Here is a 24,377-nt window from a genome sequence, read left to right as displayed (position 1 = left end):
AATTAAGATGATTGAACTAAATAAAAGGATTGAATGTTTAATGTATGAAAATATGTAACGACCATATGAATAAATGAAAATGGTACCAAAGGAATGGGTAGATTGCGATGCCGGGTAAGTAGTACTAGTAGTGCATCTAGTGTTGTCCCTGACTGAAAGGGGTTTCCAACCCATGGCCACGGGCAGAATCCAGGTTTAAAAGAAGCCCGTTAACCCTAACACACAGGGCGTAACAGTGTGTACCGACCAAAGAAATTGATAATAAAGAATGTATGAATGCACGAACTCTTGAAGAAATGAAGGCACTGACGGGAGATACGTTTTAAGAAAAGAAAACCCTTTTTTTAAAGAAAAACTCCGTCCAATGATGTTTTCAAATGAATGCATATATGTATAGTATGTATGGAATGATGAATGCATGAATGAAAATCTATGTTATTATATTTTAACTGTATGAAGTAATGCTTACAAGTCATCGACTCATTTTAGTTTTTATGTGTGCCCCTCCCCCCACAAGAACTGAATGAGCAGTACGCGTCACGACAGACACGACCCATGGGGAAGAGCACAAAAATCTAGGCATGAGAGTTTAATTGTATGAAAGGCCTTTTTACCTTAAGATTAATGTTTTCCGATGTAAACCTCTTTTATTCTCAAAGCACATTTTATTTTATAACGCAGAGTCTTACATCGTGGGTTAGGGGTGTAATTTTAAACTGGAAAACCGGTCCGGACCTGACCAGACCGGACCGGGTTTACCGGTTTTGAATCGGTCCGGTCCGGGACCGATTTCAAAAATCCTAAAACCGGCCGGTTCCGGTTTTAGAATTTTTGGGATCGGACCGGACCAGTTCAAAAAAAATATACAAAAAAGAAATATTTTTATATATAAGTTATTAAGTTTTATACAATATATTATATATATATATTAATATATAAATTTATATGTGAAATTTTTATATATAATATATATAATTATATATATTCATATATGAAATAATTTCATATTATAATTTATAAATTATTACATTAAATGTTAATACTAATATATAAGTTTATAAATAATACTAACAGTTTTTTTCTAGTTTTTTTCAGATTTTTTTCCAGATTTTTAGTAAAACAATTTTTTGGAGTGAATCAGATTTTTTGTAGTAAAACAGATTTTTTGTAGTAAAACAGATTTTTTATTGAAGTAATTTTTAGTAAAGCAGATTTTTTTATTTAAAGTTAAAACAGATTTTTTGTAATAACAGTTTGTAAAACAGATTTTTTTAAATCAGTTTTTTTATTTTATAAACAAATTTTTAATGACAAATTATGAAATTTACATTTTAAAGAAAAACCGAAAAATCAGACCGGACCGTACCGAAAACCGGTAAAACTGGAAGTACCGGTTTAAGAGGGTAACCGGTGCGTAATCGGTTTTGGAAAATACAAAACCAGTACATACCGGTTCGGTCTTAAATTTTGTCCAAAACCGGACCGGACCGGACCGGTTACACCCCTATCGTGGGTATGGAAGTAAAAAATTTTAAATCGAACAATAATTCCCGTCGTCTTTCCTAAAATCATTTTATAAAAGTCTCACCATAAGGATGGGCATTACACTACGTTCATTCGAGGTCGGAGTATTTCTTAGAATATGTCTCTAGCTCAAGAATTGGTTCAAGGCATGAACAGGAAAGTAAGAGGTGGGAATGTGATGTTGAAACTCGATATGGCCAAAGCTTATGATCGAGTTAATTGAAGTTTTTTGTTAGAGATGTTACGGTGATTTGGTTTTTCGAAAACTTGGAGAAATATTATTTTTAATGCTATATCTTCACCTTTTTTTCTCAGTGATGTTGAAAGGGAGTATTAAAGGTTCTTTCAAAGCTTCGCACGGGACAGTAAGGTGACCGTATTTCCCCTATTTATTTATTTTGTCCGAGGAGATTCTTTCTCGAATGCTAAATCGTGAGTTCAGTTTGAGACAAATTAAGTCTTTTCACTCAGGTGGAGGAACTCTTATCACTCATTTGCTTTACGCAGATGATATTCTGATTTTCACCAATGATGGAAAGCCGTCTATTCGGAACCTTATGGCGATGTTGTGAAGGTATGAAGCATTTTCTGGGCAGCTTATAAATCTTAGTAAGTCCTCCATGTTTTTCTCCTCATCTATTTCGACTGATCGGACGAATGGGTTGAAAATGATTTCGGGTTTTGAGGAAGGACGTTGGCCATGCACGTACTTGGGCTTCCCTCTTTTTGTGGGGAGATTGAAAATTCGTATGTTTAATTCTCTATTGGCAAAAGTTCAAAAGAAGCTTGTTGGATGGAAGAGTAAACTCCTATCTTTTGGGGAAAAAATTGTTTTAGTGAAACATGTCTTGAATAGTATACCAATCCACATGCTTTTTTTCTTAAATTTGCCAAAATGAGTACACTTGGCTATTAAGAAAAAAAATTTAGACTTTCTTTGGGGTTCTTCGATGGGGAATGAAAAAAAGAAGTGGATTTCTTGGAGAAAAATTTGTTCTCTGGTAGAAGAGAGAGGTCTCGGAATTCGGGATCTTCATGAGGTTCAAGAGTCATTGCTTATGAAATTTGCTTGGAAGATTATAAAAGGGGGATCGATGTGGTCAAAATTTTTTAATCAAAAATATGTTGGTAACTCTCATCTCTACTTGGTGATGCAGCTCAGGAAAGGAACCAGATTCTAGAGGGACTAATGGATCTCATGCCAAAGGTTTTAAGGAACACGAAGTGGTAGACACTGGGGGCCAGTCAAAGTTTTGATTAGACAACTGGTTAGGAGATGGGCCATTGAGTGATTCGTTACCTATCATTGGAAGTGCTAGTTTGTGTATGGTGGAAGTGTTCACGAATTCGGGCCCCAACGTAGATATATTGCAGGAGCTAGTTCCAGATGAATTTGTTCAAAAGATATGTGAAGCTAGCGTGAGATTACGGCAGAGTGATGATTGTTGCGTATGGCAGCCCTTTATTGATGGTGACTTTATGACTAAATCAGCATGGCAATTGATCCGTAAACAAGGTGATTTATGCATCTGGAAGAAGTGGCTATGGAAGAATTGGCTACCAAAAAAGATGTCATTTTTTGTGTGGAGAGCCAAAAGAAAGGTTATCCCAACTGATGATATTGTCCAGAATTTAGGAATTCCTTTAGTTTCTAAATGTGAATGATGTGTTCAACCTCACATGGAAACTGTTAACCATATTATATGTGAGGGAAATGGAGCACAAACAATATAGAATTTTTTTGTTGATGCTTGTCATATTAGGATGTTTTAGATCCGAAATTGGGAGGGGATGATGAATTCCTCGCGACAGAGCGCATCAATGCATTCTCAGGTTGGATGGCTTTGGGGAACTCTCGCCATTGTAATTTATTAGGCATTATGGAGAGCTAGATGTGCGGCAAGAATGGAAGGGGCGAATTTCAATCCTGAACATGTTATCCTTTCTGTTAAAATATTCATTAGAGATATCTCGGGTAAGATTAAAAATTTTCAAGTTTTGGGTAAGCACGATAAAGAGGTAATGGAGATTTTATCTTGTCCGATTAATCCTGTGGTTACAAAGAAAGTAAATTTAATTATTTGGATATTGCTAGAATGAGGGAGATTTAAATTGAATGTGGATGGAGGCTCTTGTGGTAACCCGGGGGAGTCAGGGAGGTGGCATTATTCTAAAATCATAAAGGTGAGATTGTGGCGGGCTTTGCTCATTCATATGGGCATGCTACTAATACCATTGCTGAATGTCATGCTCTTCTCGATGGCCTACAAATGTATAAGCAACTAGGTTTGCAGGATTTAGTGGTCGAGTCAGATTCAAAGGTGATAGTTGGTTAGTTGGCTTTGGGGGTCTGTAAGTATTGGTTTCTATGGGATTTTTGGGAGGAAGTTAAAGTGCTGGTTTCTGAGCTCAATGTCAAGTTTCGTCATATTTTTAGAGAAGCTAATATGGTCGCAGATTTTCTAGCAAAGCAAGGGACTCAAGGACGTAATGATGAATTTTGTGGTGCGAATTCTGTACAAGGAACTATTCGAGGAATTATTCATATCAAAAAACTTGGGATTCCTTATCTTAGACGTTGATGGCTTTAGGTTGTTGGTGGGGTGTTTGGTCTGGTTTGGGGTTTTTTGGCACCTGAGTTTTGTTGGTTCTTTTATTTTTTTTATTGTTACTACTCAGGTGCTCTTTGTCCTTGTTTTATTTACACGGTATTCCTCTACCATTCGTGAGGGTTTTTTAATAAAATTGAGATTGGTTCACTCTTAGACATGTGATCTCAACTGTTCATTAAAAAAAAAAAACCACCCATCAGCTGCCGAGGGACACTTAAGGCCATCGATGGCCATGACTACACCTGCCAGCGTTGTTTGTCGTTGAGGAGGTGTTTCCTGCATTATGGCATGCCCGAATTCAACGAATAAAGGCGGGCAACACGCTGCAAGCTGCACCACCTTTTGACAGCTCACTAGCCAGAGAGGTTGTCGACCACAACACGACTAGTCGGCAGCCTCTTCACCAGCACAGTGGTCCTCTACCTTGTAGCTCCACTTGCAATGGCGCTCCTAGATCCAGAAGTCGTCAACAAGCTCGACTACTGGAAGCTAACTAAAGCGCAGTTTGGCCGTAACATGTACGTGCAACCAAAGCCAACCACTGGCCACCACCTAGATCGCCGACATTTTCTGTCACAGGTAAGATGGTCCCAAACCATGGAGGCCTTTTTTTCACTGCCATTCCTCACCACCACCACTGGCATTCGACACAGGAGCTGCTCAACGCCTTTTCACTACTACGAGTACGCCTCCAGCCCTGGACCTCAGCCCAACCATATGCATCCCTAGGGCATTACAAGGTGAACGGAGGACATGACATCCAGACCACCGGCATTTTCTACATCTGGCAACAATGTCCTCCGTCGCGGAAGACCTTCCTAACAATTCCTCACCTCCACCCACAATGCGAAAGAACTCTGTCAGCAATCATCCACCCACTGTGGACTTTTCCAAGCACGGGAGCCCACCCATGGTTGAGTGAAGTAGCGGGTGACTGCCATCTTGCTCATCGGAGTTGTCTATGACCCACTGTAGAGTGACACTTCACCCAACCTCAATCCAGCTAAGACTGCACACCACGCACATGAGAATACCCACCACCACCTAAACTATCAGTAGTTTCTGTCACTCGCAATGTAGCCTCTGACCATGAAGGTTTTGTTCACTGTCAGTCCTCACCATCGTCACCAGAGTTACTCAACAGCAACACGTTCCTCGGCCACAATAACTCCTCCCGATAGGTCCTCGCAGTAGTTCCTCATCGTCGTGAGCTAGGGATGTCCACAATAGCCACTACCTGACTCATCAAAATCTTCTATCCCAACCTTGTGGTCCTTGACCACGAAACCATTGATGCAAAGCTTCTTGCCACTAGTACCCGCCACTGAAGTTTCTTGCCACCAGTACTCGCCACTGAAGTTCCTCGCTACAATGACTTCAGTCCATGGTTTGCACGCCACACTTGAGTTCCATTGGTTGCTCGCCTAGAGGGTGTTGCTCGCCAGTTGCTCACCCATAGAGTGTTGCTCGCCAATTTTGCTTGATGATACAATCAAATATATAAGAAGAAAAGAATCAAGCTACTTGATTCGAAGTTGAACTCGCCTCGCCTCCAAGAGAGCGAACGAACAAAGTCATCCAAAGACGAACAATCTTCATTGTTACAAAAGCACTCAAGGACATTGTTACAAAAGCACTCCAGGAAGAACAACTCCCCATGTAAAAATCATTTAGTGGCCAACAATCTCAGTCCTCGAGGGAGAATTGAACGTAGTGGCTAAATTGCTTTGGTTTGTCTCTCCTTAACTTGTTATTTTAATTTTATTTAAACTAACGGATTTGGTTTTTGGAAGTTTTCCACCATAAAGCTCCTCGAGGTGCCACAAGAATCCCAATGGCTACATGCCTCAGGAATATACTTCGTTGAAAACCACCCATGCGACGCGGAACACCGGCTATGAAGCCCCTCTTGGGCACCACTCAGGTATCTTGATTTGTTATCATCATAATAGACCATTCGGTATCCCTGGCATCCCGGGTCTTCATCATTGCCAATGTGTGGTAGCCTGTGGGCCTCACCTTACTACCAAGCTCTAGCTCCAGCCATAGAGTGCAGTCGCGCTTCGTCTCCCACCACAACAAAGCAGTTGAACTCAACTTTAATATCAACGAGATCGAATCTATCTCCCGCTAAAGTTGATGCTTCGTAATCGCAACCATAGGCCAAGTTCCTACACTCACCCTAGTTTACGCGGTCAAGCAATCCTCCCACTAACACCTAAGTCAAGTTCTTACACTCGCGCCATTTTATGCAATTAAGGCATCCTCCCTCTAACACCTAAGTTGAGTTTCTACACTCGCCCCTGGCAACCAAAGGAGGAAGCAACTCAATAGAGTGTTTCTCTCCTTGCCCAATTAACATGGTCGAGGCATTCCCTCGCTACACTTAAAGTTGAGTGACTTCACTTGCCTAATTTACAAAATTGAGGCATACTCCAGCTACACTTAAAGTCGAGTGACTCCACTCATCCAATTAACGAGGTCAAGATATCCTCCCGCTACACTTAAAGTCGAGTGACTCCACTCGCACTATCAACGCGGTCGAGGCATCCTCCCAACAAAACATAAGTCGAGTGTCTCCTTTAGCACAGTCGAGGCATCTTCCTGCCAAACACAAGCCAAGTGTCTCCACTCACCACAACCGCCGCCAGCAGGTTACCTTTGTCAACGGGTTCAGCAATTGTCTAAAATGGACCCAAAGGGTCTACGGGCTCCGTGACCACTTAAGCGTGGGTTACTGCAAACAAACTCTTATATTTACATAAAAACAAAAACATTAAACACCAACAGAAAATCACAGCACGGGGCAAAATCCACTAATGCCACCAAAAATAAAAAATGATCACCAAATACGGAAATCACTTTGCTAACGATAAGCAGTCACATGCAATCGTCAGTACACTCAATTATCACACAAACGTTCTTACAAACAAACTTCCAAAGGCCCATCATCGAAGGCCCTTACTACAAATTTCACAGATTCTTCTTGAGGACCACTCATGGAGATCTCCATTGCATTACATAATAGAGGTAAAATATGGACCAGTTCCCAGAATTGATTTTCTGTAGCCTTCTATAGGTTACCTCGATCACGGTTGACTTGAATATTCTCAAGACCTTCTTGTTGACCAAGTCAACCGTAAGAATCGCAGGCATCTTTTCGGGATAAGATTGAATGGGTCCAATCCATTGAAAACCTATCACTTAAGGAAGAGATAAAGCCAAGGGATAAAGCAGGGAAGAGATAAGACAAAAGAAATTAACTCAAAATCTTAAAAGGAAAAGCCTTCACAAGGTAAGTTAGACTCAATTACTCCAAGTAAGAAAATAGACCTTTATAAAATGAGGAGATCTCTACAAATTGAGGGGACTCTCTCCACAACTTCTCTATGTCGAGACTCCACACACACAACGACTCCAAACAATGAGGCATCATCTTCAAGTTCTCGAAATCCTAAATTTCTCCATTGTATTGAGAGATTTGTGAGGCTATAAAAGATTGTAAAATCGCCTATTATAATGAATTTCACCCCCAAACAACCAGTGAATGTAGACTTTTATGCCGAACTACATAAATTTTTGTGTCTCTCTTTATTTAGTTTTATTCACTTATTTATTATTTATTCATGGATGGACGCAACGAGCAACGTATTGAAGCCCGAACCATCATCGTGTGTAACACCCATCCTTGTGGTGGGACTTTTTATAAAATATTTTTATAAAGGACGTCGGGAACTACCGCTCGATTTAAAACTCTTTACTTGCATACCCAGTGTGCAAGACTCTACGTTTATAAGATGAAATGTACTTTGATAATAAAAGAGGTTTACAACAGAAAACATCATTCTTACAATAAAAGGGTCTCTCGTACGATTAAAACTCGTGCCTAGACTTCCGTGCTCTTCCCCATGGGCCATGTCCGTCCTTTTCACTCAGTTCCTGTGAGAGGGAGGGATATGCATAAAAACTAAAATGAGTCGATGACTCGTAAGCATTACTTCATACAGTTAAAATATAACAACATAGGTTTTCATTCATGCATTCATCATTCATACATCCTATACGTACATGCATATGTGCGTTCATTTGAAAACATCACTGGACGGGGTTTTCCTTTAAAAAGGGACTTTCTTTTCGTAAAACGTTTCTCCCATCAGTGCCTTCATTTCTTAAAAGTTTGTGCGTTCGTGCGTTACATGCATACATGCATTCATGCGTTCATACATTCTTTCTTATCACTTTCATAGGCCAGTACACACTGTTATGCCCCGTGTGTTGGGGTTAGCGGTCTTCCTTTGGACTCGGACTCCGCCCGTGGCCACAGGTTGAGAATCCCTTTCATAGGGGGCAGCAATGGGTGCACTTCTAGTACTACTTACCCGGCATTGCAATCTGCCCATTCATTGGTACCATTTCATTCATTCATGTGGCCGTTACGTATCTTAATACATTTCATGCTTTCATGTCTTTTCTTTGCTTTTCATTCGTTCATGCCAGCTCTAAAGAGCTAGAGCTTTCATTCAGTTCTTTCTTTCATTTAACAGTCCTTTCATGAGAAAACATTCATTTTCATGAGAAAACATCGTTTGGGGCATAAGCCCGAAAACGTCTTTCCTTTTTCAGTTCATTTCAGTTCTATCCTTCATTTAATAGTTCATTCGTGGAAAATTTCATTTTAAAACACACATGAGCTTAAACGTTGGCTTTCGTGGTATCCATAAGCGTCACCTTAAACGTCATCTCTCACGGCATCCATGAGCATCACCTCATGGCGTGCATGAAAGCCTCGGTTCGTAGGATCCGTAAAAGTGTCCGTTTTCATGCCTTTCGCGCAGTTCGTGGATTTTCTTAGAAAATACAAACAATAGATACATCGTATAGTCATCCATTCACATGTATACAATTAATACTTTCGTTTCGTAAAAAGGAGCTGCCAAGGAGGGCCGTACATACGTATACCTTTGAACACTTAGCATTTTATTCCATAAAACATCTTTCGTATCTTTTCGTAAAGCATCGTGAGGAAAAGCGTTTCATTTCGTTTCTTTATATTTTAGAAGGCTCTAGAAGAGTATGAACGTAACACTTACCTGGACTCCATGCTACTTGCATATCATACATTCCATTCATGTGTGTGTCAGATGGTAACCTACATGCATACATATAATCTTAACGTCATTTTTTATCTAATGCATAAACTTAAACTAGAAATAGAACTACACATCACTTGGAATACTCTCCTTCTATCCCATGCTCTTATGAGCCCTTAACTATATTAAACCCTTTGGGGACCACTTACGGACACCACATCTTCCAACTCAAGGTCTTGCCTCGAGTGCTCATCCACTAAAGTGAACCCATGATTCACCTTAGGATTAAGACACTAAGACATTCATCTTACTCTTCATACTAACCACATTCGACGCATGATTATGACCGATGGAATCATGCATCCTAATCCTAACAATACACCCGTCACTACTTTCATGCACCTTAGCCCATACTAAATCCTCATTCCCAACCATACAAGTCACACGGCTCTAAGCCAACTTTGAGGCTTAAGCACTGTGTAACTGTGCTTAGGATAGATTACCCATTATATATGGTGAATCCGTCTAATACATGTGTCTAACCAGATTACACATGTACCTTACCCTTTTATCACCTAAGATGAACATATAACATGTTGATCACCTGCTCGTAGGGACAAGGGCCATATTCCGATACCAACCTTTTCTTAACTCGGCTAGCATGACTCTTCATGCTATCCGTCCCTTTTGACAGTTCATCTCAACAGTTAACATGACAAGACTCCATTCATCACTACGCCTTATGTCACTTCATATAGCTCGAGACTACACCCAAGCTACACCGTGACCTTGTCATGTCACTTGACATCCCGCTACGTCATTCTTACATCAACCCTTAACTCATCACGAGTACGGTTCCTCACGTACTCCTATCACATCGTGGCATCTCGTCACGTTCCTGCTACACCATTTATACAATAACTCCTCATTCATCATAAGCATGACTGTCAGTAACCACGTCACTTCATGACGTTGCCCAGTCATGCTTTCGTTGCGTACTCATACACTTGTTCTACTACTTCACGCATACTCCTAGCCATAAGTCCATCACAATGACACTTGTCACCTCAGACTACAGGCTATGCCATAACTACTTCGGGACACTGTTCCACAGTTCCCGACACTATTTACCACATTCCACGTCCATCAATCACACAACCATCCTTATCCTTATGGCACGCCATACGAAGTGTCGTTGTCTCGTGGAGTACACTCCACATTTACTCCCTTCACATCTACTACGCCACATTACCACTATGGCGTACCCGCCATATGGTGCATTACTCCACTGTATGGAGTACACTCCGCATATGCTTCATTTTCACACGCTACGACCCATCATCATTATGGCATACCTGTCATATAGTGCATCACTCCACCACATAGAGTACACTCCACGTGTACTCTCTTCACAACGTTACGCCATATCACCATTATGGCATACCCGCCATATGGTGCGTCACTCCACCACATGAAGTACACTTCACGTGTACTCTTCCCATTCCACAATACGCCAGGAGGGTATATTCTACATATACTCTCTTTATCCCACACTACGCCACACACAGAGTATACTCAGCGTGTACTACTCCCATTCCACATTACGCCAAGAGTGTATATTTTTACATATACTCTCCTCATTTTATACTACATCACACACAGAGTACACTCAGCGTGTACTACTCACATTCCACGTTACGCAGGAGTGTATATTTTTACATATACTCTCCTTATTCTATACCACGCCACACACAGAGTACACTCAGCGTGTACTATTCCCATTCCACGTGCCACATTACCAATACAGCACATACTCTACAACCACACTACACAGCACAGTCCGTAACACTGCACAGCACAATTCCTAACTACGCTCCACACTTCACAGCACACTACACAGATAAACCTAACACTTCACCACACAGAATGCCCAACACTTCACTACACAGCACATCACGACACAGCAAACTCCACACATACTAACAGCACAGTCCACAACATAATCAACTAATCAACATGTAACAAAAATAACGAGGGATAGAGAGTTATACCATCGACGGGATAACCCGTGCATTGCTCGCTGATTGTCATGGTCGATGATGTCGGAAAGGGTCGTACGTGGCGGCTAACCCACGTACAGTGACTGTTTGGGTGTTTGGATAACTAAGTGTGGTCTTGGAATGGCTCGTGATGGCCTTGTGATGGTGGCAATGAGCGTAACATGGCGGATCTAGCCGTGTCAGTGGTGGTCAGTCACGCGCAGTGACTGTCCATCACGTGCAGTGGTTACCCACCACACAAAGTGGTGGTTTGGACCTAGGGTTTGGGTAAGGGAGGTGCAGTGGAACTCGTGGTGGCGTCGAGGTGGCGCCACAGCGGCGGATCTAGCCACATGGTGGAAGAGAAGCCGTGGGAGAGTGAGAGAGAGTGTGTGTGCATGGGTGGCGGATCGGGGCCGTGGGTGGTTGGGATGGATCGGTGGTGGCTTGAGGAGGCAGAAGGTGGCAGTTACACGCCGTGGGTGGTGGCGTACGGAGGTGAAGGGTGAGCAACCCGTGCGTGAGAGAGGGAGAAACCGTGAGATGGAGGAGGGGGCTATTGGCCATGGGTCATGTGGAGAAGGAAGGAGGAGGGAAGGATAAGTTCATGGCGGTGCTTGGTGGCCGTGGGTGGCCGCGTACGGTGGCACAAGGAGGGGAAATGGGTTAAAAACTCATTTCAGCTACTTACTGTGAGGGGAAAGGGAGGGCGGCACGGTGGAGGCCAGCTTCGGTGAAGGATGATGGCCGGTGGGAGGGGAAGCTACTGTGGAAGTGGTGGCACTGTTGGGTGGCGCACGGCGGCACAACGAGCACCAAGTCCATTCGGGTCATGCATTACCAAGAGAGAGGAAGAGAGAGCATGGGAGAGATATACCGGGATGGGGAAGCTTGCCGGAGGGAGGTGGAGATGGTAGTGGAGGCGGTGAGGCTCACTGGCGCACGGAGGCGCCGAGTTGGGCAGTGGAGCATCGATGAGAGAGAGAGAGAGAAAGTGTCGTGCAGTGCAAGCCGAAGAAGAGAGAGAGAGAGGGCTAGGGGAAAAGTGAGAGAGAAAGAGAGGGGGTCTGGGTATTTTATCTAGTCCCTTCGTCTGGGAATCCTCAAAACGATATAACGATGAAAGATTAAAATACTGATTTGAAAATGCGTAAACATTAACTTAATTAAAAACACTTAGAAGAATTAAGGTAGAATATTATTTAAACTAACTTTAGTTTATAAAATAATATTCTTCATCATTAATAAATAATGAAGTCTTAAATCATTTTAGTAATAATATTAAAATGATTTCTGACAATTATAATATTTTTTGAGCTCTTCAAGAATATTATAATTGTCGTAATTAAAAATAAGCTTAGTTCAATAACACTGGAATTACTCCTTATAAATATTTCCAGTACATTTAAAATATTGGGCGTGCCTTAGAAGTCACATAATATCTTTTGAAACACGTCATCGTGGTTCAGCACGCATGACGAGGCTCGCAATCGCTAGATGGAAGGGGTAGACAATTCACATAATCTCTGCTATCGAGATTTGTTTACGTCATAAAGAAGAAACATACGTCAGAAAGGAGAAGCGTACATAAGAAGGAATGAGCACGGTATTACATCGTGGGTCGGGAATAATTCTTTTATTCCTTCCGGCCTGTTATGCAAATTTTAGATAGTAACAGCCTTTAAACATTTTGTTTGTTAGACGAGATTGTTTTCACCAATCACCTAAAATGAAATTTGTTCCTTTACTCGAATCCAAGGACCATATTGATTTTTATACCTTACTCCATGCATGGTTGTCTTTGGTAGGAGTGAGCAATCATCTTGCCCATGTTTGATCACTCCGCACTAAAAATAAATTGAGGAAGACATTTGTATTTGTTGCCCATATGATTAGCTCAATAGGTGGTGAATTTGGTTATTTTATAAAAAAATTAGCAATTATAAATCAAATACACAATATAAAAGGGGAATAAAATAATAAGTAGCAGTAAATATAAAGAGTAAATGTAAGAGAGATGCAAACTCTGTATTTTAACGAAATTCAGCCTTACTTCCTACATCCTCTCCTCAAGCTACCCTTGAAAATTCTCAATTTCACCATTTAACCTCTTTCAGGATGGAGATAGAAACCTATACACCTTTGGGTCATATCGCTTCAAAGAATCTATGTAGAACGTGTTCTACACTTACAATCACCTTACGATTGATGATTCAGCTATTCTCTATGTATAACTCATACTATAGTCATAAGGATTACACACACCCTTTTACTATTTATACAAGAGTTAATAGTGGGTAGGTTATCAGAGCACATTCCTCAATGAGTGAAATAAAAATTGAACATAGTAAACTATATCTCTGCTAAAATGAACAAGTGTTTAAACTCAAATCTTATAAAATAGAGATTGAAAGGTTTTGATAAATGAATGTTGTAAAATTTGTAATTGATGTGTAATTTCGAAGATCTCAACTATATATAGGCATATGAAACTTCATTTTCAAATTTAGGTGAGGTTTGGATAGTGAGTTAAAATGAGATGAGTTTAGATAAAAGTTGAATAAAATATTATTAGAATATTATTTTTTAATATTATTATTATTTTAAAAATTTGAGTTGTTTATTATATTTTGTGTGAAAATTTTAAAAAGTTGTAATGATTAGATGAGATGAGTTGAGATTAAATCTGAATCCAAACACAGACTTAAAGTTATTCAAATGTAAGAAAAGAGCATCATTCATTTTTCAAAAATCTCAAACAAAAGCTTTTCTTTTTATAATTGTCAAAAACATCATCATTTTTTTTTTTCAAAACTTTCAAACTAAAGCTTTTACCTTTTTGCATAGGGGAATGCTTATCCCACCGAGAAAGGCTATTGATGGTTTTTTTTACTTAATGGTTAGTGAAGTGTTTTAAATGAGTTTGTAAATTTCTCTTTTTAAAAAATGTTTAAAGTGATTTAAAAGATGCTTGGGAAAAAAATTAAATTTTGCACTTCCCAGTAGAAACTCTCGAGACCACCTTTCAGTGACCATAGCAATTCCCTTTTTAACATATGTCAAAAAGAGAATCAATTATTTTTCAAAGATTTTAAACAAAAGTTTCCACTTTTCACATATGTCAAAAAAGTTATCAATCACTTTTCAAATTTTCAACAAATCATGCACATATAAAAATGACAATCAATCATTTTTCAAAATTTCAAATTTCAAACATTTCACAGCACATGTGAAAGATGATAATAAATCCTCCTTCAAATTTTTAAAATTCAAACTTTCAATCATATCATGCACATGCGAAAGATAACAATCAATTATCTTTCAACTTTCAAATTTTCGAACATATCATGCACATATGAAAATGCAAATTGATGTCTCATGAAAAAAACATTAATTTTTAGCCTTGAACTTTTGTTGAATTTACAAGAGCCTCATTTGTAAAATTGTTATATTTTTTGCTCATTCTTGATTTGTTGATATCCTTGACTCTATTTTATAGACAACTTCAGACCTTTCTTTTTTGCTTGAACTCGTTTGCTATAATCAAAATCCATAATAGATATAAAGTAATATGATGTTTGAAATTTTGGATTCAACAATATTGAAAAGGAACCTAGATACTCTTACCTTTGTCATCAATTTCTTACCTCTTGCAAGAGGTTTTTTGATAACCACGATGATTTTGACCCTGAGATATTTGCTCATTCCAATACTGTTTTCATTGATATCAACCAGCTCTATCTAGAGATGTAATCGGTTTGATTTTATACAATTTTTAGAACCGATCCGGTATACACCTGTTTTGAAAATTTAAGAACTGATATCGAACTAATTTACTATCGAAATTGAAACTTTTAGTTTTTCGATTTCGGCGCGATCCAATTTTTTCGATTTTACAGATTATCTATGTTAGTAATAATATGATATTTACATATACTAAACTATTAGTCTATTTATATTATAGTATAAATACATTACATATATATCAAAAGTAAATTTATATTAATAACTTAATATTAATGTTTATATTTAAGACTAAAATTTTAAGCTATATTAATTTTATATTATAAGATTAAAATTTATATGTTATATCAAATGTTATATTAAAAGTTATAAAATTAATTGTATCTTATAAGAATAATAGACTTGAATAATAAGATTAGAATTTCTTATTGTATTGATTAGCAATTTAACATATAATATATAATATAATGCAAAAAATTATATATATATAATATAAAAAGTTATAAATATATATACAAGTTCGGTTCGATTTAAACCATTTTGAAAAACCATACCGTACCGATTTAAAACTGATTTCGATTCTTAAGAATTGGTATCATATAAAAAGCTAAATGAACCAATTTTTTTACAACCCTAGCTCTACCTTACCGATTGATTATCCAACACGTTCCCCTACTGGCTTTTTCATACATCCAAATGACGAAGTAGGGAGTTGCACCCCAAAAAATTCCGTACCGCACACAACATCCTTACAAGAAGCCAAACCATCGAAAATTTAAAATTTAAAATTTATCTTTAAAATCAAATTATATCATGTAAACACTCTGTACACCAGCTTGAGAATATAAATTTTCTTCCAAATATTGTTCATGGATATTATGACTATCTCTGAATTCATTACACTATGGAAAATGATTTTTCCTATCAAATATTGTTGAACTTTTCTCATCATTTCCTTTACCTCCAATTAAAAAATAAAAACCACATCATATGGTTACTTTGCAATTAGAGAGAACCCTTCAAACACTTTTGTAAGCTTCTCGTCCATGCAACACTCTCGTAAAGTTTAAAGTTGTGTAAAAAATTATTTTACAAAACTTTGCAGCCAGTATACTCCGTTAGAATTTTACACTGAATCTTGTTAGCCGTGTTAATCGTGAGAATAAGGGAATGTTTGGGATGATATGAGATGATATGAGAAGAGAAATTTGTAAATAATAGTGAAATGATTTGTAAATAATAGTGAAATGGTTTGAGTTATAATGTTTTATAGAGTTTTGAAAAATGAGGGAGAAAAATATGAATAAAAATATTATAAATTTAAAATATTGTTATAATATAATTTTTTAATATAATTTTAATATTAAAATTTGAAAAAGTTGAATTATTTTTTGGGTTTTATTTGAAAGTTTGAAAAAATTATAATGATTAGATGAATAATTTGAAAATTTGAAATTGAACAGTATATGTTTGAATGATGTTTGAATGTTAAAATATGATTAGATGATATAATATAAGATGGAAAAAACTACTTTGCCTCCCACTTCTACCGCTTCATTTGACCGCTTGACCAAATTTTTTTTTTTTTTTACTTAGTGATTAAGGAAGTGTTTTTAAGTGTATTGATTTTTTTTTAAAATATTAAAATATATTAAAAAATGTGAAAAAAAAAAAACTCAAAACATAAAAGTAGTAAAATTGAGCGGACTACTCTGATCGCAACTCGTATAAGATGGGATGAGATAAAACCATCTCAACATCATTAATTATGATAGTCCAAGTTAAGTTTACTTGGGTTAAGTTTTTTTTAGTTAATGAGTAATTAGTTGAGTGTTATTTTGCCGTTTTCTTCACCAACTCTGTTGCCTCGTATATAAAGCAGGGTGGAAAAAGAAAATGTGCATGCACGTACGTACGTGATAACATTGGATTTCTCTTTGGAAAAATAAAAAATAAAAAAGATTCGATACCTAATACGTATTCTGCTTCTCTGCCAGTCCAAGCTCGATGGCACATGCATAATACATTCACATATTTAAAAATTAATACAATTTTTTTGACTTTAAGATAAATAATAAGAAAAAATTCTTTTCATCAGTCACTATCATCATTCTACACTTCATATTTTATAAAAAACACACATATATTTATGAAAAAATTATAAATATAAAATGTATAAATAAATAATAATTGATGTATAGTATTACTCAAATAATAATATTTTTCATTAACATAAATGTCAATTTTTAAAATAAAAAAAAAGAAGTTCTAGAACGTTTGAACAAGCAGCCTAGCTATTATATTTAAAAAAAAAAAAAATTATAACACGTGATATCTATTCTTCGATATAAGTAAATAAATTTACAATTAAACATACAATGTACGTGTGGAAGTTTATTTTTGTATTTCTTGTACTGTTAACCGACAAATACCCGAAACATTCGATGACTATCACTCTTCCCATGAATCTGGTACAAACACAGAGACTTGTTAGTCCCTCGCGAAGCTGAAGAACTCACGTAGAATGCTTGTCGTCGTCATGTTCAACTTCAATCACACCGACGGGTATTCGAAACCAATCTACATCAGCAATGACTTGATCTTTTTCACCGCGCCTTTTATGGAGATAACTATCCTGTAACTCAAAACATAACAGAGCAAGTAAACCAATGAAACGAAAATGGAGAAAAATAAAGCATCTCTCTCAATCAAAATTCCATCTCCGATAATTTTATTAGGTGTCCCATCTGAACAAGTTATATAAAATAAAGGGAATTACCCGTTCATCTGGATCATACTGCCCTTGATTAGATTGTGGGCGATGGTTTCCATCCTCTCGTTTGAAGAATATGATTTTCTCATGATCCCTTATCTGCGATGTCAATATAGGTTTCGTATGCCGGTCTCCGATGTAAAAAAACACTTCTACTAGACGTCCCCCATTGAATTCAATCTCCAAATCGGCGTAGCACATGTACCTGTGCTCACCCGGTTGGATTATTAGAGATATGTCATCCGATTGAAATCTGCTATCCACTGTCACAGCAACCTTCAGTGGTTCGTCAGAATGGTTCTCGAGTCTGGTGTTTCTCGAGAAAGGTTTCACTTTCACCATTAGACCCGTGACAAAACAAACAACTACAAAGCAAAAAATGAGATCGTACTCATCAATGGTAAAATATATATAATTATTGATAACGTTGCAGTGCTTTGCAAAAGGTTAGAGGAAGAGGAAAACAAGAGCATGCTAGAGAGAGGGGGAGAGAGAGAGAGAGAGAGAGAGAGAGAGAGAGAGAGAGAGAGAGAGAGAGAGAGAGAGCGAGGAGACAGGGCATGGGGCTCCGAGGGACCGAGAGGATTCAAGAATTGAATTGGAAAAGGATAAAAGAAACTACCGAGACAAGGCCACAGAGACTTCCGATGGTTCTGGCCTTAAAAAGTATTTGGTTGCCCAGACAAGACCACAGGAACTTCTGATCGTTTCCAAATATTGCCCGTTGCTTGTTGTTAAGGTTGAATCTCCGGCTTAGATCCGGTTGAAGATCCGGGTGACGGAGCCCTCTTGGTTCCCGACCGTAATTTCTTTGAGGATGATAAACCCTCACTTGACTGGTGGCCGGGTGGAGGAGGAGCAAATAAGAAGCGAAAGAGAACAAGCTGAGAAAGAAGGAAAAAAATATAAAAAACCTCTATACAGATTACACGCGCAAAAAACACGGAAAATCACCGGAGTGGAGGGTTTTAAACCCAATTCAACTCATCTCAATTCATCCCAACTTATCATTATAATTTTTTCAGATTCTAACATAAAATATAATAAATAATTTAATTTTTTTAAATTTTAAAATAATAATATTAAAAAATAATATTCTAACAATATTTTATTTAATTAATTTTTATTTTCATCTCATTTCAACTCATTATCCAACTCAACTCAACTCAGTTTAATATTCAAATACAGCCTAATTTAGATAATGAGTTGAGATGAGATAAGAATAAAAATTAGTTAAATAAAATATTATTTTTTAATATTATTATTATTTTAAAATTTAAAAAAATTAAATTATTTATTATATTTTATATAAAAATTTATGAAAACTATAATGATAAAATGACGTAGGTAGAGAGTGTTGATCAATAGATTAGGAAGCAAAGCTTGTGAGAAATGAAGCTGAGGCTAGACAGTGCGAGTTTAGATAAACTAAACTTAAGATATATATTTTTTAGGCACAAGTATTATTCAGGCTCCTTCAATTTGGTTTATCATTTATCCCTTCCGTTATTAAAATGACATCCATTCGATCCGAATTAAGTCGACTAGAAAATGATACGCAATATTTTCTTCTTTTTTTTTTCTTTTTTTTTTTTTTTTTTTTGCAATTTTAATTCAACATTGGTGAAATAGATAGCAATATTTGCACAATTTCACGTTTCTAATTTTTCTAAACAAACATTGACAGCTCTAAGAATTCCGTTTGCTTCATGTACAGGAAGGTAAAACCTGAAAATTGGGGCATGACAGACAATGGTATTTAAATTTGTTTATTATCTTCCTTCCAACAGAAATTTAAAAACGAAAATGAAAAATACAGAAAATAAAGGGAGAAAACCCATGTTTTCTTAGCTTAATTTGACCCTCTCGCGACGTTCATCTACTCTAAGAACATTCGTGACGTAAAATAAACAAGCTCTAATCTAGACCACTAGAGGAGAGAGTGGCTAGAAAATGTTGTCTTTGACCAATACTCTACCATATCCAAACATATATTTCTTTTTCAATACATTCTACTAGGATTGTGCAAGTTTCGAAAATTCTAACTCCATCCGAATTTCTCTCCGATTCCGACTCCGACGGAGTTGGAGTGATCAGAAATTAGAGTCAAAATCAGAATCGGAGTAATTCCAAAAAAAATGTCGAAATCGAAATCGGAATTTGGAGTTTCGACTCTGATTTTTTAAAAAAAATCGAGATACATCTGGATTTTTTAAAAATAAAAAACGATGCCGTTCCAACGACATCATTTAATCACACGAGAGGTCTAAAACGCAGGATCTCCTTCCCTTCTTCCTTCTTCCTTTCTCTGAACCAGTGAACCTCTCGCCGCCTCGTCTCCTCGTTCTCTCTCTGTTGCCGCTATTCCTCTTTGCGCCTCCGTAGTGCGCAACATTCCATTCCCCTTCACTTCTCAAGCCAACCTCCGTAGCCTCTGGTAAGTTTCCGATTTTGAGCCCTAAAATTGTTTTAATTTTATGTTTTTTTTTTCCATGTTGTTGGGTTGCCTAGAATTAGATGTTTTGGGATTAATTGTTGTGATTCTTGTGAAGTTGCGTTGTTGTAAAGAAATATAGCAAAAATTGAATATGGTTGATGGTAACAGACTGTGCAAACCAGTATGCATGCAATTTGTTTGATAAAATGTGCATGAGATTTTATAGATGATTTGTGTTTTATTGCTTTGTTTCTATGAGAGTTTGATGAAAATAAATTACTCAGAAAATGAAAAATCGAGTACTTCTAGCTGCTTGCATGCCTTTGTGCTTCCTGTATTGCTTCTTGAATCTTTATGGTCTCATCATCAGCCAATGGATTTATGTATAGTTAGTTCATTAGCTAATGCAAGCAACTCGTTGCATACAAAATAAATACATGGCTTGCTTGTTAATTTGAGTATTATTTTTCTAACTAGGTGATCTATAATAATATATAATAGGACATGGTTAATTTACTTTGAATGATTGATAATGGAATTTTAATTTATTTGCTAGCTGCTTTATTAGGGTACTTATTTTAATTCTTTTCTTTTAATTAATTTTGAAGATTAATTGTGAGATGGAAAAATCAACTAGTGATCAAGAAATTCAACAAAAAGTGGGAACTGCTTGCATGCCTTTGTGTTTCCAGTATTGCTTCTTTAGGGTGGTTAATGGTTATCTTTGACTTACGCCCATGACACGTCGGTGGTTATCTATCTCTCCCTTTTTTTTTTTTTTTTTTTTTTTTAGGTAATTGAGATATTGTAAACAATTCCATAATTGATAAAATTAGAGTAAGTTCCATAATCCATATGCAGCAATTAGTAAACAGTTCTTACAAATTGACATGTTAAATTGATATTTCATAATTGAAAGAGTCTAGATTTAAACAAAGACCTACTTAAATAATAATATGGTTTAATGTGATATGTTGGATCTCTGTGTGCAGATGAAACTTACATTATTGAATAAATTTCTTATAGCATGCATGACCAAACATTTATCTTCGTTTTGGATTTTTCTCCATCTTAAATGAGTTGATGTCTTTTAATATAGTCTAGTTATTTTTTAAACTAATTTTTTGCTTATAATTTATGACCAAATAAATTGTGGATCATAAAGGAGCATCTATTGGGACAAAGATGGATGATTGTATAAAGGACTGAGGAATTTGAAAAGTGTTGTGTATTACAATTGACAATGCCAATGCCAATGCAACAACAATCGATTGATTTAAGCGGAATACGACGGTGAAAGATGATGTCATTCGGGCCCACGAGTTTATTCATGTTCGATGTTGTGCTCATATCATCAACCTCATAGTTGTTGAAGGGTTAAAAGAGGTTGATGATTCCATTACCCGAATCCGCAACATTGTACGATATGTGATGAGTTCCCCCCAAAGGCGTGCCAAGTTTAAGGCAATAGCAGATTATCTTTAGATTAGATGTTCTAGTATGTTGTGCTTAGACGTTCCGACTCGATGGAACTCTACATACATGACATTGAATGTGGCACAGAAGTACCAAAGAGCATTCGAGCGGATGGGGGCCTAAGGTATGCTTTGTTGGAGCCAGCAAGACAGGGGCTCAATGTGCCAGATGCACATGATTGGACTTGTGTGAAATACTTTGTTGAATTTTTTAAATTTTTTTATGACATAACCATACGGACATCCGGATCCAAATATACAACTACGAATTTGTATTTCAATGAGCTCTCAGAGCTTCACTTCTATTTGGAAAATAATTGTGCTGACTCTAGGGGATTGGTATTTGCTATGGCTACGACGATGAAGATCAAATATGATAAATATTGGAGAAATATTAAGAAGATAAATAGATTACTATTTGTGACTATGATCCTTAACCCCCGATATAAGTTAGCCGTTCTAGAATTTTGGGTAAATTCCGTCCTCAGGACAGTGAAGGTTGTAGAGTTTATTAGAGTGCTAAAAAGTAATATTGATGACCTATATAGTCACTACAACAATAGTTGTTAGCCTTTATCCGCAGCTGGTATTGGTAGCTCCTCACATTTGAGGCCAACGGGGTCGACAACTTCCTTAGATGATACTGACCCATCCTTAGGGATTACAGGCCATCGTATTATGAAGCAGTATCATCAACTCATTGCAACGAAAAATATTATGCAGTGTACATATGAGGTTGAACGATATTTTATGGAAGCTATCGAGGCACCTAGTGCTATATTTCAGTTATTAACTTGGTAGAAGGCTAATTCTACCAAGTATCCAGTCCTTTCTTGTATAGCCCGAGATGTGCTAGTCATTCCTGTCACTACGGTTGCCTCAAAGTCGACGTGTAGCACTGGAGGTTGCGTGTTGGATGCTTATCGGAGTTCATTGTCACGGTCAACCGTAGAGACCCTCGTTTGCACACAAAATTGAATAAATGAAATGCTCATTAGACTAGATACCGTTGGCGTTGATGGCGAGAGCTATATGCTTAAATCGGGTAACTTTACATGCTTTTAAGTGATTATTTAATTATTTTTAAAGTTTCTAACTTTTACTTTTTATGATTTTATAGACCTAATTGTGAACCTTAACATAATTATCGAGGACTGAGAGTTTGAGATGGACGACTTGAGAGTTGGGATTGAGTTGAGAGACTATGGATTATGGAGAACCTCCTTTCTTGGTAAGAATCAAATTTTACTTTTACCATATTCAATTTTTTATTATCAATTTTTTCATTTATTGATTGCAATTTTCTATCTTCATTTCAAGCATGACCATTGAATTATTGAGATTTGAGTGAAATCCGTATCTAATATTTATATAGTTATCTTTTAAGGCTAAGTCAATGTTGTTATTATGTTATAAATGAAACTATTATAACTTATGGCTACATTATACATATTTAGTTTTAAAACTATTGTATTTAAGTTTTTTTTTAATCTTTTAAGTATTTTTTTTACATGTTCAGACTTGGGTTTTGGTGAGCCTAAAAGTCGAAAAGGGCATTCCTTTAGCCCAATAGACGGTCAGAGCTTTGATTGGAGTTTGGAACTTCGACCTCCATTCGGAGTTTCGATTGGAGCTCGGAGCTCTGACCTTTGATCGGAGTCAGACTCCGATACTGTTTGGAGTCGGAGTCAGAGTAAAAATTTCGCTCTGACTCCTATCAAAGTCGGAGTTCGAAATTGACAACTCCGTCGGAGTCGGAGCTCAGCTTACATTCTACCATATCTGATTTAATTACAGTTTCTTCAGGTATCACTAAATTGCATTTGATAAAATTATGAACCTTTTTAACATGTTGTTTCTTAAACTGCAAAATCAAATCATCTACATTATGAGCAAATATGACACCTCATTGGCAAGAAATGATGTCGTCTTGTTTAAGGTAAAATATTCTCCCCTTAACCCCTATCTTTCTCTCTCCACCTCACTGTCACTAATCTCTCGATCACACTCTCTCTAATCGCATGGAGTGGCCAGATGGGCATAGGCCAATCCGCCTACCTGTGGATGCGAGGGGTCAAGTGGCAGGGTTGAAAGTGGTAAGAGAAAAATTTGAATAATAATATATTTTAAAAAAAATAAAAAATTTTAAAATTAAAGAGATAAGTTAAAAGATTATTTAAATAAAACTTTTTAATATTTACCTTTATAAAGATGTGTGGACAATCAATTGATGTAGGGGACTGCCTGGGCCACCGAGGTGGTCCAAGAGTTTCTATCGAAAAATATAAATATATTTTTATTTTTTTGATTTCTTAAATATTTTTTAAATTATTTTAAAAATTTAAGAATAAATTTACAAACTCATTTAAAAATATTTTTTTAATAATTAAGTTAATGCATCATTTTTCTTTGATGTAATAATGATTATGGACACGTATCGGCCTAGAAAGGAATAAAAAAAGCGATTCGTGTCTCGAATGGCGGGAAAGTCGATTGAGATTTTAAAGATTGTTAAGAGCCTCGGCGTCAAATGAAAACATATACGACAAAGTAATCAAGGGTAATTTCGTCCTTTAATACAAAATAGCCATGAAACAAATGATCTTAATTTCGGAATTAAGATTTATTTATTTTCATAACTCTTCTTAACTAATATTATCTCATTTCATCTAATTATTATAAT

This window comes from Juglans microcarpa x Juglans regia, chromosome 7S, assembly GCF_004785595.1.
Source record: "Juglans microcarpa x Juglans regia isolate MS1-56 chromosome 7S, Jm3101_v1.0, whole genome shotgun sequence".
In the NCBI taxonomy this organism is placed as follows: Eukaryota; Viridiplantae; Streptophyta; class Magnoliopsida; order Fagales; family Juglandaceae; genus Juglans; species Juglans microcarpa x Juglans regia.
Note: the sequence above shows the minus strand (reverse complement) of the source record.